This window comes from Pararge aegeria, chromosome 6 (genome assembly GCF_905163445.1).
Source record: "Pararge aegeria chromosome 6, ilParAegt1.1, whole genome shotgun sequence".
Classification (NCBI taxonomy): domain Eukaryota; kingdom Metazoa; phylum Arthropoda; class Insecta; order Lepidoptera; family Nymphalidae; genus Pararge; species Pararge aegeria.
In genome coordinates, this window is record NC_053185.1 from 16,115,545 (window position 1) to 16,130,266 (window position 14,722).

General features: G+C 36.0%; 1 protein-coding gene across 3 annotated transcripts in view; it reads right to left on the bottom strand.

Moving 5' to 3' along the window:
- The window catches only part of LOC120624290 (nitric oxide synthase-like protein), a 170,211-nt gene extending 156,462 nt beyond the window's left edge, over positions 1 to 13,749 (bottom strand). For 2 of the 3 annotated variants that reach the window (XM_039890747.1, XM_039890746.1), the window contains exon 1: positions 13,571 to 13,749. The gene's annotated coding sequence lies outside the window, so the exon portion shown is untranslated. The remainder of the gene's footprint in view (positions 1 to 13,570) is intronic. The other variant, XM_039890748.1, reaches the window with a different exon arrangement.
- Positions 13,750 to 14,722: the final 973 nt, after the last annotated feature.

A 14,722-nucleotide genomic window follows, 5' to 3' on the forward strand; every position in this document is an offset into this window, starting at 1 on the left:
AATACCACAGTTACACAATAACACAGTTCACTTCTAGTAACTAGGTCGATAAAATAATGAAAACTCTAATTACTATGTTTATTTTCAAAATAAAATTAGAGTAATCACGACAACAAAATAGTACCCAACAAAGCCTAGTAAATGATAATTCGATTTTAATACATGGGTAATGAAAGGGCTATTTCTGTAAAATTAGGGTAATAACGAATCACTGGAAAGTTTCGGTGTTCTGATTGATCGTAATGCATTAGCTTGTTTTTTAAATAAAGGAAAGTTTCAGTAACTTTTTGTGACAAAGCAACCAATTTTCAATAGAATTCTACCAAAAAACCGAATTAGATCTCAACCTTTATTAGTTGTCGTTAGACACCTATCACCTATCAACAGAGCAAAACTTCGCGGAGCATGCAAAGAACACGTCATACAAAGTGATGCCCTGTGCCCGTAAATCTGAGGCATAGGTGCTAAGCCTCATGAGTCTGTAATTACACCGGCAGGCGTCCACGCCCTTCAGACCAGAACGCAGCAGTTATGACTGGCGGTGGCAAACAAACCTGGTTAGTAACTTCTCCGGAGGAGCTCTGTGACAAATAACTCTACGACTACTTAAATGTATACGCAGAGACTGGTTTCTCCGTTTCTACCTGTTACAAAATATCAGCTGAACAATAAGCAAGTTACAAGGTGTGTAAAGCTACAAAACCTGAGTTATAAATAAATTAGTCAAACTGAAATAGCAACATACATATTGCGGAGTATAAGGATTGAAGAAATGATAAATTACACCATACAGATTCTCCTTTTTTTTTTTTGGTGTGGTGGAAAAGATTTATTGCTACCTCCGACCCTTGGGCAGGGGGCAGGACGGAGAAATTAAAAATTTAAAGTGGGGAGTCCCACGTAACCCGAAATAAAAACCACCACGGCATGTCCCTCTTCTTGGCTCTGTTAGACGCCTGAAGAACACCATACAGATTCTCCTGCTTTTCGCGGAGTACAGCAAACTTAGTTATCATAATATATCACGGAATTCCGCAAAGTAACGCCTGCTTCTATCCGTTATATAAAATAGCTACGGTATTTGAAATTTGTCGTTAATAGTTAGCTGAAGCTAGTAAGCTTAAGCGAAACTTTGTTCGGTAGGCAGGCGAAAATAAAAATATTTATTTAGTAGTCAAGTCGTACAAGGCGTTTCATACATTAAACTGTTAATATTCTGAATAAGTATGTCGTGTGGTGGCAGGTCAGAGTACAGTGGTCGCCACCCCTCCAATTTCCGCGGGTGTCGTACGAGGTGACTAAAAGAATGTAACAGAGAACCAGCGTCCTACCTGCTACTATTACACTCTACTGCGATCACCAACCCGTCTGTCCATGGTGGTGGTGATTATAATGATTTGGAGATAAGGGGCAAACCCTTCCATGGGAGAGGCATTTAGTCCATCAATTGACTGCAAGACAAAGAAAGAACCAAACTTGTACAGCGCGGCGAATAAATTAACACCGACGTCGGGCTCCGTAGGGTTTCTTGCCTTTAACCTACAGTATAAGGTGTATCAGGCCTAGTAAAGCCTGAAATACTGATTGCCTAGAACCGGGTTTCAAGACAAGAAAATCTAATCGCGATGTAACCCGCATAATTATAATGAGCTCAAATCGCGAGAGTTTACGACAAAGCCAAGAGACACGTACATAGGTGTGTCAGCATTTGTTAATGTTCAACTCGTAATGAGATACAGGGGCAGGAGGTTAAACCCCATTTACCAATTAATGATAACACACTGAGCGTGGGGAAAAAAATCTGAATTAAAAAATAAAACAATTATTATAATATTGTAATGTAACTAAATTTGAACTAGACTCTTTCTAAGGACTGTTGCGGTTGTGTGCGATTCACACAGAAGCATTCCCGTAACCTAGTCACCAGGCCACGAGTTGGCCCCAAGGAGCCACATTGCCTCCCCGTGGTGCGGTGTTATCGTAGAGGATTTACCAGTTGTAATTTTTTTTTTGACTCCATTCATTTTTAGAGATGGGATTTTTACCACTTCTTGCTTCTGGTCAATCAAACGAATCTAAGGAAGCAGTCAGCCCAGCTCTGTTAAGCAGGTCAAGATCGGTTCATACGTTCGGGGGCTATGATGACACAGACAGACACGCAAACACACAAACACATAAACCCCGTCGTTCTAGCTTTTGAGGTTCAAAAGTGCGGCGGCCATAGGGTAGCCGCTGGGCTGGGTGAATCCAACAAGCATTGCAAGTATTCCTCAATCCTTTAGTTAAATACGAGTACTCGTCTCGTTCTGAATGCCAAAAAAAATATAAAGATATTCCATTGCGGGTAATTACCAGTTCTAGTGGCAGAAGCTCTTCTGTTTATGGTTGATTTTTGCACAAAGAATCTGTCCGCCTCTTCAGCGCAGAATTGCGGCGAGCATTCTTGGCACCATTCCACGCGGGAATAACTTCTATCGTAATAATTAGTTTTGGTGTATATTTTAATTTGGCTACACATTTTACCCTAAAGCCTTTTAATAAAATAAAAAATACTTCAAAAAAAGTGTGTGTCGGTACTTATTACACGCGTTAGTTAAACTTTTTGGCGTAACAGGATATTTTTTTTTTCATAAATGTTATCTTTCACCTTATTCTAGGTTTGTACAAAAACAATACCAACAATAGAAAAAAAGGTGTTTAATACATTGAAGTTTTATTTCTTTTTTATCTCATTATCGGACCACCAAGTTTCAATGAACATTAAAATTTGAGATTTTGTACAATTGAATCAATTAAATCACCGGAATGAGCCCGCAGACTTTGACAGTTGAAAGTGTACACTGTCAAATCTTATAGCTAACTTCAGGGTGTCGGTTTTTTATGACGTTGTGCGCGCGCATCGTAAAAATTTAATCTCATCATTTTTCCCTAACGCGCCAAACGAAGTATAACTTCAAAAACTTCTAAAAATTTAACCTCAACTTTCTCTTTTATCTTATTTTTATTAAGTTTATATTTTTGTACGGAGTTGAAATTTAACATTAAAGTTAACATTTCACACAAGTTATTTTTTGTTCGAAAAGGGTTTATTCCGAAATGGTCTTCTTTAAATTTCATATAGATCTAATGAAGAGTTTCGCAGACAGACAACGGAGCTTTTCAAACTATTCAAAAAATGGCAACAAATAGTATAGTAGTTTTATATTATTTCGCTACTAAAAGCTAGTTGTTAATGCCTGATTTATACAAAAATTGTATTTACTTTTAGTTAACATAATATTTAAGCAGAATTCGGCTTTTATTTTTATTAAAAAATTTCCATCTTATTAAGGATTTTGGATTTGTACGGAAATAAATAATAAATAAATAAATATACTGCGACTGTACAGACATCGCCATGCAGCCCAAAAGTAAGCCTAGCTTGTGTTATGGGTACTAAGACGACTGATGAATATTATAATAAAAAACTAGCGGACCCGCGCGAGTTCGTCCGCGAATGAGTCGACTTAAAAAAATAGTCTTATGTCCAATATTCGATTCTGAGATTCCAATATCAATGAATCCTAGCTAGATCGATTTATCGCCCCCTGTTGAAACCCCCTGTATAAATTTCATGAAAATCGTTGAAGCCGATTCCGAGATTCCAATTATACAATATCTACAAGAATTGCTCGTTTAAAGATATAAGATATACATAGATACTTACGATATACATATAAAAACCCAGATACTGAAAAACATTAATGTTCATAACACAAACAATTTCTAGCTGTAGGAATAGAACCCACGGCCTTGGACTAAGAAAGCAGGGTCGCGACTCACTGCGACAATCGGACGTCTGAAAGGTTTTCTGATACCTCGGCATGTTGTATCTAGCATTTTTCAGAGTTAAGCGACATCAAAAGCACTCCTCCTTAAAGAACATTCTCGCGCTGCCCGCAACAAAGTGTGGAAGGAACTATGTGTGGTGAAACTGGGTCTAAGTTCAAAAACTTATAACTATCTCAAGTATACTGTAAAGTAAAAAGCATAATTATATAGCAGATTGTTCATAACATAATGTTGAACTAAGCAATTCTTTATTAATTTTATTTAATATACTGCATGAAAAAACGTGATTATAAAAATCACAAAGCATTTTTCGAGGTCGTTTCTGGCGAAAATTTTCTAACGATGGACGTCAAAATTGAAATTTAGATAATACGTTTAAGTTTGATATTCAAGTATAATCTATCGAAAAACATACGCTAATACCTTAGCGATCGCTTTTCTCGGGGTTTTTTTCGTCCAAAACTAAAGTTTGATCAGACAAAGTTTTGGGCAACCGTTATTCTTGGATATAATGTAGACACTCTTTTTCAGCATTTCGCAAAATTCAATATTTATCAAAGGCAAAAAAAGGACAATAGCTAAATTAAAACTATGTCATTGACAATAGCATTAGGTTATTGTCGAAGCTCACTAGACTCGATTAATTTGTTGCCAATTTTAGTTTGAGTACATTAGGTATTGTTGTCTTTGAAGTTAAGTTAATTGTAACTTTTGTTGTAGTATTTTCGCTCGACTTGTCTATGACGGCGTGAAAAGCTCAAAAGGATTGGAATGTATATACTTTGATGTTCCATTGCCAATTAGATAAAAGGAGAATTAGATTGGCGATATCTCTGGAATAGGTATTTTCTGCCATAGAATTCATGGTTTGTTCATAACGCCAAAGAAAGAACAAAAATTGTATTCGATATATAGATATCCATGAGTATGTGGTGAAGAAAAATCTAAGTATTTTCTACTATGGTATTTATTTCATAATTGCAAAAATTAAGAGGTACTAACAAGAGTCGGTGAAAAGAGAAATAATATTGAAACTATAGAAATCAGAAGATGGAAATTGTTAATCCTTTCCTGATCCTATTAATTCTTTTCGAAATTCCGTTTCCTTTTTTAAAAAACTTAGTTTTTTTTTTCAATGTAAAAAGTTTCAACGTTTAAAAAAAAATGTATAAATAAGAATAACACTTGACCACGGAACAAGCAATTGACAAAGGTTCAATCGCTCAGCGCGAAGAACCAATAAACCAAAAAGAAGAAGAAGAAGATGGAAAATGATTGCTCACCTACTTAGCCAGAAGAAACGTCTCCTACGATTTTGTTCAAAAATTACTATCAACTACTCTTATTATATAATGACAAGACACATAATTTCGTATTGGCAGAGCTTTTTGTGACAGAGCTCTTACGGGGAAGTATTATTTATGCCATTGTTTCAATGTCTTCTCATCTGAACGGCGTGGTGCCGGAGAAATTACTGAGGCTTGACACCTACGCCTCAAGTTGATGGACACGGGTCGGCACGTTGCTGGACGTGTTCCTTGCATACCCTCCCGTGGTTTTCTACCAACGAACGGATCGCCGCAAGAGTATGAGCCGCCTCATACGCCTGTGCTGAAGTCACGCCCACACACCCTATCAAAATCAATCAAGTCAAGAGAAATTTAAATTTAGAAGGTTCATTTAGACTGTAGGGATATTGTTGTTAAAATCATTAAATTAATCAATCATCTTCATCATTATCAACCCATTACCGGCCCACATTGCACAGGTCTCCTCCGACAATGAGAAGTGGTTAAGGCCGTAGTCCACCACGCCGGCCCAGTGCGGATTGGTGGACTTCACACACCTTTGAGAACTCTCAGGGATGCAGATTTCCTCACGATGCTTTCCTTCACCGTTAAAGCAAGTGATATTATAATTGCTTAAAACGCTCATAACTTAGAAATGTTAGAGGTGAAAGGAAAGGAAGGAAGGAAAGTGGAGTCGAAGTAATAACAACTTGACGGCCGAGTGGCGCAGTGGGCAGCAACCCTGCTTTCTGAGTCCAAGGTCGTGGGTTCGATTCCCACAACTGGAAAATGTTTGTGTGATGAACATGATTGTTTTTCAGTGTCTGGGTGTTTATCTGTATATTATAAGTATTTGTGTATTATATTCATTAAAAAATATTCATCAGCTATCTCAGTACCCATAACACAAGCTACGCTTACTTTGGGGCTAGATAGCGATGTGTGTATTGTATTTATATGTAGTATATTTATTTATTTAAAAACAAAAAAAATACTGGGCTATCACCGCTTCACATCGGAATCCGGATAGCGATAATAAATTGTACATTAAGGTTTCAAATAAAACAAGCTTCTCAGTTCACTGCATTAGTACCATCAGTGGAGAGTGAAGCGAGCTCCCACAGCTATGTTGAAGCTGAGTTAAAAGGCTAACAGTGTATCTTTCATTTTTATAAAATACGTTTCTATTCCATTAGTTTGAAAGCCCGTGTTATGTGCAGTTACATTAGTTAATTCTTTTTCGGTTCCAACTCTTTTGACGACCTTTGGTGAAATACCAGTGAGCAATTGTCACGTACCTAACTTACGAAAAGTTATTGAATATTAAATGACTAGAATTGAAAGCGGTGAGAGCCCGGTAGGTAGGACTTCGACTTCACTTTCAGCGGCCGAGTTCGAATTCCCTCTAACTTTTCTAAGTTACGTGCGTTCTAAGCAATAAAAATATTACTTGCTTGAACGATGAAAGAAAACATCGTGAGTAAACCTTCATGGTTCATGAGAGTTCTCGTTAATGTTCTCAAAGGTGTGTGGAGTCCACCAATCCGAACTAGGCCAGCGTGTTTAGGGCCTTAACCCCTTCTTATTGTGGGAGGAGACTTGTGCCCTGTAGTTGGCCCGAAATGGATAGATATGATGAGAATTAAAAGAAGACCCGAAATCAAAAAGATATCTTGTATGTATGTGTTCTGCTTAAGCTCTCCATCCTCCCTATACTATATATCTAATTTTGACGACCGCCCTAACGCAGTGGCGATCGCTGTGTTCTTGAAAGTGGGAGGTCCCGGGTGCGATCCTCGACATGAGCAATTTGGGAATCTATAATTTCTGAATTTTATGTCATCTATATAAATATATGGTCTGAGGAAGACAAATGCAACGTTCCGGTACGATGTCACGTAGAAAACGACTAGGGGTTTGGATTTATTAGAAATAGCATACCGCTAACTAGTTAGTCCACTACCATCATATATATTTTATTTATATTTATATATTTGTATCATTTTTAAATCTTATTTATTGCACCACCTACCTCTTTTCTATGTTTTTTTCCTTTTACGCCATTGGTTGCCTGGAAGAAATCGCTATGTAGCGATAAGGCCACCAAATTGTACTCTCTTGATTTGTATTTATATCTTTGTAACTACTTTTTGTTTCTTTGGTGTACAATAAAAGTGTATTCATTCATTCATCTCAGTCTCCATTATCACGTACCGCCAGGTGAGATAACAGTCAAGTAAATTGCCTGATTGTAACGCCCCGTTGGTCTAGATATTAATATGTTTGATAACGGACAGTGTTTGACGAATTTAAAGTATTTTAAGTGAGGCGAAACGGTGGTAGGACCCGGGACGGACATTTGCTATTTGCAATGTTTACGTAATTCAACTAGTGATTAAAGCTCCAAGGGCAATTCGCCCAGACCTTAGTCGTTTGTTTAAATATGTTAAAATACTATACATATACTTAACATCATAGGATTGGATATATAGCACTAGCAGTAGGTACGGTTGAAAAAAATTTTTGCGTTAGGTATTTGATTTATTGAGAAAGGTACGTAGCAGTATCTTGCGTCCGGTGATTTGCTCAAGGCACATCCTTATATCCGGGTTAATTGGCCGGCTACGAAAAATATATTTATGTTTCCGTCAATTAGTTTCATAACAATTCGTTTTGTTATGCGAGATTACAAGTCAATACCTTTTTCCTTGTATTTAACCTATTGTCGATTGGAACTGACACTCGATACGAAAATATAACAGACTTTAGTTAATCTTACTTTACTAGAGCAATTTGGGAATTTGTAATCTTCTGGTCTGGTCTAGTGGGTGGCTTACTGAGATTTAGCGTTGCCGGGTACAAACCGATAAGAGATATAGATTTTATACTACTGCCATAGTGCCAACAGCTTAGCCCGCTACCTTAGACTGCAATATCTTATCACCATATAGGATTGCAGTCAAAGGCAACTCGTGTCGGCTTTTTAAACAAGATTTTGCAGACATGTGTAATGATGGTTCTTGTTGTGCACTTTACATTTCGCATGCTTAATAGTAGAATATGGAGGAATGTTATTATAATAAGCCTATAAGCTCATATTCAGCGAATAAAATTTCATTTCATTTATATAAGTAAAACCGTGTTTACACTTGTAACATTAAAAATGAGTTCCAAGTCTGTGAGAAGTTATATCTATTTCAAACGTTCCTATATTAAGATGGGCGTTAAATAAAGATCTAACTTCGGGCCATTCCTAAATAAAATCTCGCACAAAAAAGACAATAGGCATCACTGTCGGATATGACATAAGAGTCGGTATGAAGGCTTCACAGTTCGATTTCCAATCACTATTATAGCCATTCATTGCTTATTTGATGGGCTATGACTCTGCCTGGAGCTTCACTTTTTCCAGAACAAAAATTCCCTCATTATTTTTTTATGTGAAACATAGTAGTTGTTTCACATACAACCTACCTATTAATTAAAGCAGACTGGTGCCATCACGGCAAATGGCATGACTCTGTCATATTTATTTCTTTTTTATTTATATTCTGTAATTATTAAATTAATGAGAGAAAAAAATTATGAATAATTATAATAGATTTGCCAACGTTCTTTGTCCTAATATGACCTGTTTTTTTTTAATCCTTTTACACTCAAAATACGATACATTTTTTTATAATCATAATTCAAGGTCCAAGCAGATGGTCCCCTGGTGGTTAATGGAAAACAATTGCTTATAAACCGAGCAACACTTCATTGGGTAGCAAAGAAACACGTACTTCAAAGTGCCGTCCTGTGTCGATACACCTTTGGCATAGGCGACAGGTTATGACGGCCGATTGGCGCAGTTTGTATAATAGAATAATTAGTATAATAAAAATGCTGCACAAAATATTCGACGTATTTAAGTCGCGCACCGCTATGCGATATTTGTATCTAAACTAGACGATTTTTTAATAGCATGTGCGTGTATTGATCTCTTGTAGACTACATTATTGTTATTTTTTTTGCGCATTGGACCGACCTAATGGCAAGCGGGCAGCGACCCTGCTTTCTGAGTCCAAGGGCATAGGTTCGATTCCCACAACTGGGCAATGTTACTGTGATGAACGTGAATGTTTTTCAGTGGCTGGGTGTTCATCTATATATTATAAGTATTTATGTATATAATTCATCGGTCTTCCTAGTACCCATAACACAAGCTACGATTACTTTGGCAAGATGGCGATGTGTGTATTGTCGTAGTATATTTATTATTTATTTATTTATTTAGGTACTAAGCCTCATTTGCCTGTAGCTCAGCAATGGCGCTTAGCGGCAGAAATAAGCATGGAGGCAGTAGTTACTTCCCCGGACAATCTTCGTCACAAAAATCTCTTCTACTGTAAACTATTATTTTGTACAAAGCTACTTTTAATAAATATAATGAAGTAAGTAGTTTAAACAACGTTTCTAAACATTTATATCATCCAAAATATTGGACAATATAAAATTCAAAATTCAAATTCAAAATTTATTTATTCATGTAGGCCTATCATATGCACTAATGACGCGTTCATAAATATTTGTTTACATAATTGTAAGGGGATGGTGATAACTTCGTTCGCCAACTTAAACCTAAAGCTACGAGGGTTCCAAACGCGCCCTGGTCTAAGAAGAGCCCACAACAAACTTAGCCGCATTAGCATTATTTTTTTGTTATCACCATCTCACAGTAAATTTATTTAGCTATGAAGCTAGAGCAATTCACACACAAGCTTTTTTATCGTTTAAGTAATCCTTAATATTATAATAGGATTTTTCTGTAAGCTTACGTTTTATATAAACTTGGACTTATTGAGAGACATCTCAAAGATTTCATTTGGTAATTTATAAAATCAAATATTTATCATGTGTGTAAAATTGGAAACAATCCGGATCTGATTCTGTAATTGGATGGAAATTTAATTACAAGATTTCATTACATACACAGAGGTCAAGCTAATAAAAGCGTTCGTAATTTGATATGTAGGTACTTTAATTTACCACGTAACAGTAATAGAACTTTCGTAGATAACTGAATGCTGATAGCTTATTAATGTCTCACTGCTGGGCACAGGTCTCGTCTCTCACTGGAGAGAAGGTTTAAGAGCCCACAACGCTGCTTCAATGAAGGTTAGTGGGATTTAACTATTATTATCTACCTGAGATCCCCAGCATATATCCGAAAGTTGTCGGCAATTTGAGCGATCTGCTGGACATCTGGAACGAGCTTGAATGGCTGGAGTAGCAAAAAAGCTAAGAAGTTCGACGTACAACAAGCGTCCATTTTAGGAGTGGTAAACAGAGAAGAAGCAGAACTGGTACTGACGGCTTAGCGTGCTCTCTGAGGCACGAGGTTGGACAACGCCCATTCCTAACTCCAAAAATTTCTTGACAGAAAAACTAAACATAGTTTATAAAAAAAACAACGACAATTCACACATCGCCTTCTAGTCGCAAAATAAGCTAAGCTTGTGTTATGGGAACTAACATAACTTATGAATATACATAAATATACATAAATACTTCTAATATAGGTACAGATAAATACCCAGACACCGAATACAAATTATCTCCATCTCAGAAACATTTTCCAGTTTTGGGAATCAAACCCGCGGCCTTTTGACTCGAAAAGAAGGGACTTTGCCCACTGCGCCAGTCAGCTGTCAAATTTATAGACATACAATTGATAAATGAAATATCACCAGATCCCCTACATTAAAAGCAAGATAAATGAGATTACATATAAAATATACCATTCATTTCAATGGCCTAAATATAATCGCATCTCTTTTGCTATCTAGACTCTAGAATAATAATACGTTAGGTTAAGAAGAACCCTTAACTCAAATAAAAAAAAATCAAAATTCATTTATTTCAAGTAGGCCTAATATAAGCACTTTTGAAACGTCAAGTCTGTCTGTGTGTCGTGACTCTACCAACTACGGAGATATATGTGTTTTAATTCCCCCAAGCTTAATATTCATCATCATCATAGTATCAACCTATTACCGGCCCACTACAAGGCACGGGTCGCCTTTCACCATGAGAACGGGTTAAGGCCATAGACCACCACTGGCCCAGTGCGGATTGGTGGACTCCACACACTTTTATGAACAGTATGTAGAACTCTCAGGCATGCAGGTTTCCTCACGATGTTTTCCTTCACCGTTGAAACAAGTGATATTTTAATTGCTTAGAACGCATACAACTTAGAAAAATTATCGGTGCGTGCTGGGATTCGAACTCCCTCGAATCGAAATCGAATCTCGCTATCCCCGCTACTTGTTTTTGGGAACATTAAGTTTAAAAGTCTTGAAAACAGAAAATGTGTATTTTTTACTATCGTACCTAACACGTTTAGTACTCTACTTTTAATATCAAACTGGCTACTACAAATATTATGACTTTAACACGTTCGTGTAGTTAAATCGCGGTCGTTTTGACTAAACAGCACCACTAATGTGTAATTACAATGTTTGTTACCATATTCTTACTTAGCGTTTAAACAGTTAATTACTATAGGTGATTCGGGGATTTAAATTTATCGGAGTTTTACATAATTCACTGAAATATTAAGAGAAATTTACGAATATCTACCATGTACTTTTATGTAAAAAGAATAATGTACTTTCTTTCTTGCGTACTATTCAATAAACTGTAAAAATAGAATTATTTCAAAATCGCTAAATAAAAATAATTCATTTCTTTTTCGATATTGTGAAGTATTCGAATTTTGCAGCGCTCAAGATGGCTCTTTCTACCTTTAACTAAGGTGGTTATTAATTTGATACTTTTAATAAATATAAATCACAACGTAAAATACTTATGATCGCTTCAAAATAGTTTTCAACAGACATTATAAACAAACAACTTTTGATGTGATTCGAATAACCTGCCTCACATTATTCCTGTATCCTAATATTATTTTATGTTTATATATAATAAAATTTTTCACGTGAACATTTTTAATAATATTCTTACAATCAAGGTTGTAAGCTGTAGAAATTTCATTTTTATTAATTACTAGCGTACCCAGCCCGCTCAGCCGGGCTACATTTCGCTTTATTTTATTTAAACAATAAACTTACATCATTAAATTTTTAATAAAAGCTGTATTTGATAGTTCAAAAATAGGAGTGCTACGATCGACCAAACTTTACAGGATTACTCGCCAGGTCAATCCGGAGATTCCCTGAAAGTTTAATTGAAATCGGTCCAGCCGTTTCGGAGCCTATATGAAAACATACCCTCACACTTTCTCTTTTATATATATAGATAGATATACGCACAAATTTCTGGCTTATTATCGAATGAAACGGGATTCTAAATCAAAAAATCGCTAAATAAAAAGATTTTTGTCTTTTAAACTACGGTTATGAATTTAATACGTTATACCTTTCTTCCAGAGGAGGATATTCCTATATCGCGTCCCGGCTCTCGCATTTGAGTAGATTTGCGTAAATTTTTAGTAAAATGCCCATAACAAATCTACAATCAACCTATCATAGTCCTGCAAACGTCTTTGGTTTTCTGAATAATTTATCTTTATGAAGAAAAGAAGATCAAAGCTAAAAAGCTTAGCTAGATATCTACAAATACACTGCATTAAAACGGAAAACTGGTCCCAAAGTCAAAGTCAAATATTTCTTTATTCAAATAGGCACATAGATGGCACTTTTGATGCGTTATTATATACAAAATGTGTACATAGCAGTGAGTAGTGATGGCGATAACTACAATCGTAAACTTAAAACTAAAGCTACGAGGGTTCCAATCGCGCCCTGGTCTAAGACGAAGCCCAATTTCTTTGGAACTGAGTAAAAAGAATTTCTATTAAATTCATGTAGAATTATGAATATTAGACCTTTTTATAAATAAACATTTTGTTTCGAATAACACTAATATATATTTTTTTGTTTATTTTAATTTTGTATGCAGTTTTTTGTTTGGAAGTTTTTTTTTTTATTGGGCAAGCAAGATTTAGAATCGAGCCAAGAAATCGGTAATTTGGTTGCATGGTTTTTATTTATCTTTGGAATATGATAAGATATCACCTCTTTAAAGAAAAATAAATAACAACTTGCTCAGAAGTATTTATTGTGATTTATGAAAGAGTTTAAGAATTAAAATTTGCAATTAAAACAAATTATTAGTAGTAGGTATAGTGTAGGGCTAAACGTCAGTGATTTAAAAAATATTTTATCTGTAAATCGTCATAACCAATCAATTCGACCTCACTTGACGCCTTTTCTAAAATCTAGATTTTTTGAATTTTGTTTCTAAAGTACCTAAATCAGACACCATTTGCACGTGATGCATTTGATTTGTGAAATTATTAAAATTATGCTATTAAAAGTACGTGTAAGATAATAAAAAATTTAAAGCACATAGAAAAAAAAATGATTAATAGTGCATTAATTTACCTAGAGACGAATTTCCACCCATAAAAAAGTTTACGAACTTCAAAAAACTTTACAGATTCAAAACGAAAGCCCGTCCGATCGAGTGACAACTTAATGGGAGTTATTAAAGTTTTTTTTTATTTTCAAAGTTTTCCCGGCTAAACTGCGCAGTGCAACGGATGCGTTCGCATCGTTCTAAGGTTTCGCGGCGACTGCTTCAGGCGTTTCAGAAGCCTGCGGTTGTCGACAATGCCCAACAGCTCTTCGGCGAGAATTTTGCGCGTGCGCGAATAAGCTCCACCCTCAAAAGTTTACTCGGTAAATCGGCCCGCACGAAACTTTTTTAGGTCGACAGGTAATGTAGGTTGTGTTTGCATAACTTATTATAAACTTATCAAAGGGTAAACGAAATAAGTTTTAACCATCTGATTTGCATTTTTTTTTCTCTATAAATTATGTACAGGGAAACGAGCCTCAGTGTTCCTGCTTTTATTGCTTACCGCCGCTTGCAAACGTTTGTGACATCAGAGGAATACGTTGGTTGTAGGCATACTGTGATCTTTTCAAGAAGACTTCAATCCTATTTATGATTTAACATTTTATTTTGTTCTCGTCTTCATCATATCCACCCATTACCATGCAAAAGATATTTTAATTACTTAAACCGCGCATAACTTAGAAAAGTTAGAGGTTGTTAGGAGGCTGGGATTCAAACTCGGCCCCCTCCGAAAGTGAAATCGCGCTTGTACCCTCTGGGCTATCATCGCTTTCTTTTGTTCTGGTATACAAACTTATTGATGATCGAATTAAAGACAGAAACAACAATTATCATACCGGCCTACTACATACAGGGCACGGATCTTATCCCAGATTAAGAACGGCTAAGGTCGTAACTCATAGTCCAACACGCTGGCTAAGTGTGGATTCATAGACTTCACACGTCTTCAGGCATGCAGATTTCCAAACAATGATCATTTTTCCTTCCCCGTTGAAGCCAGCGATATGCAATTGCTTAAAACGAAATTAACTTAACTCGTCCTCCCGAAAGTAAAGCGGAAGTTCTAACCACTTATGAACAAAAAAAATACGTCAGAATACAGATTCTCCTGTGTTTTGCGGAGTATAGCAAATTAAGCTTTACTTTTATAATACGTCACTTAACATCTTTTTAGG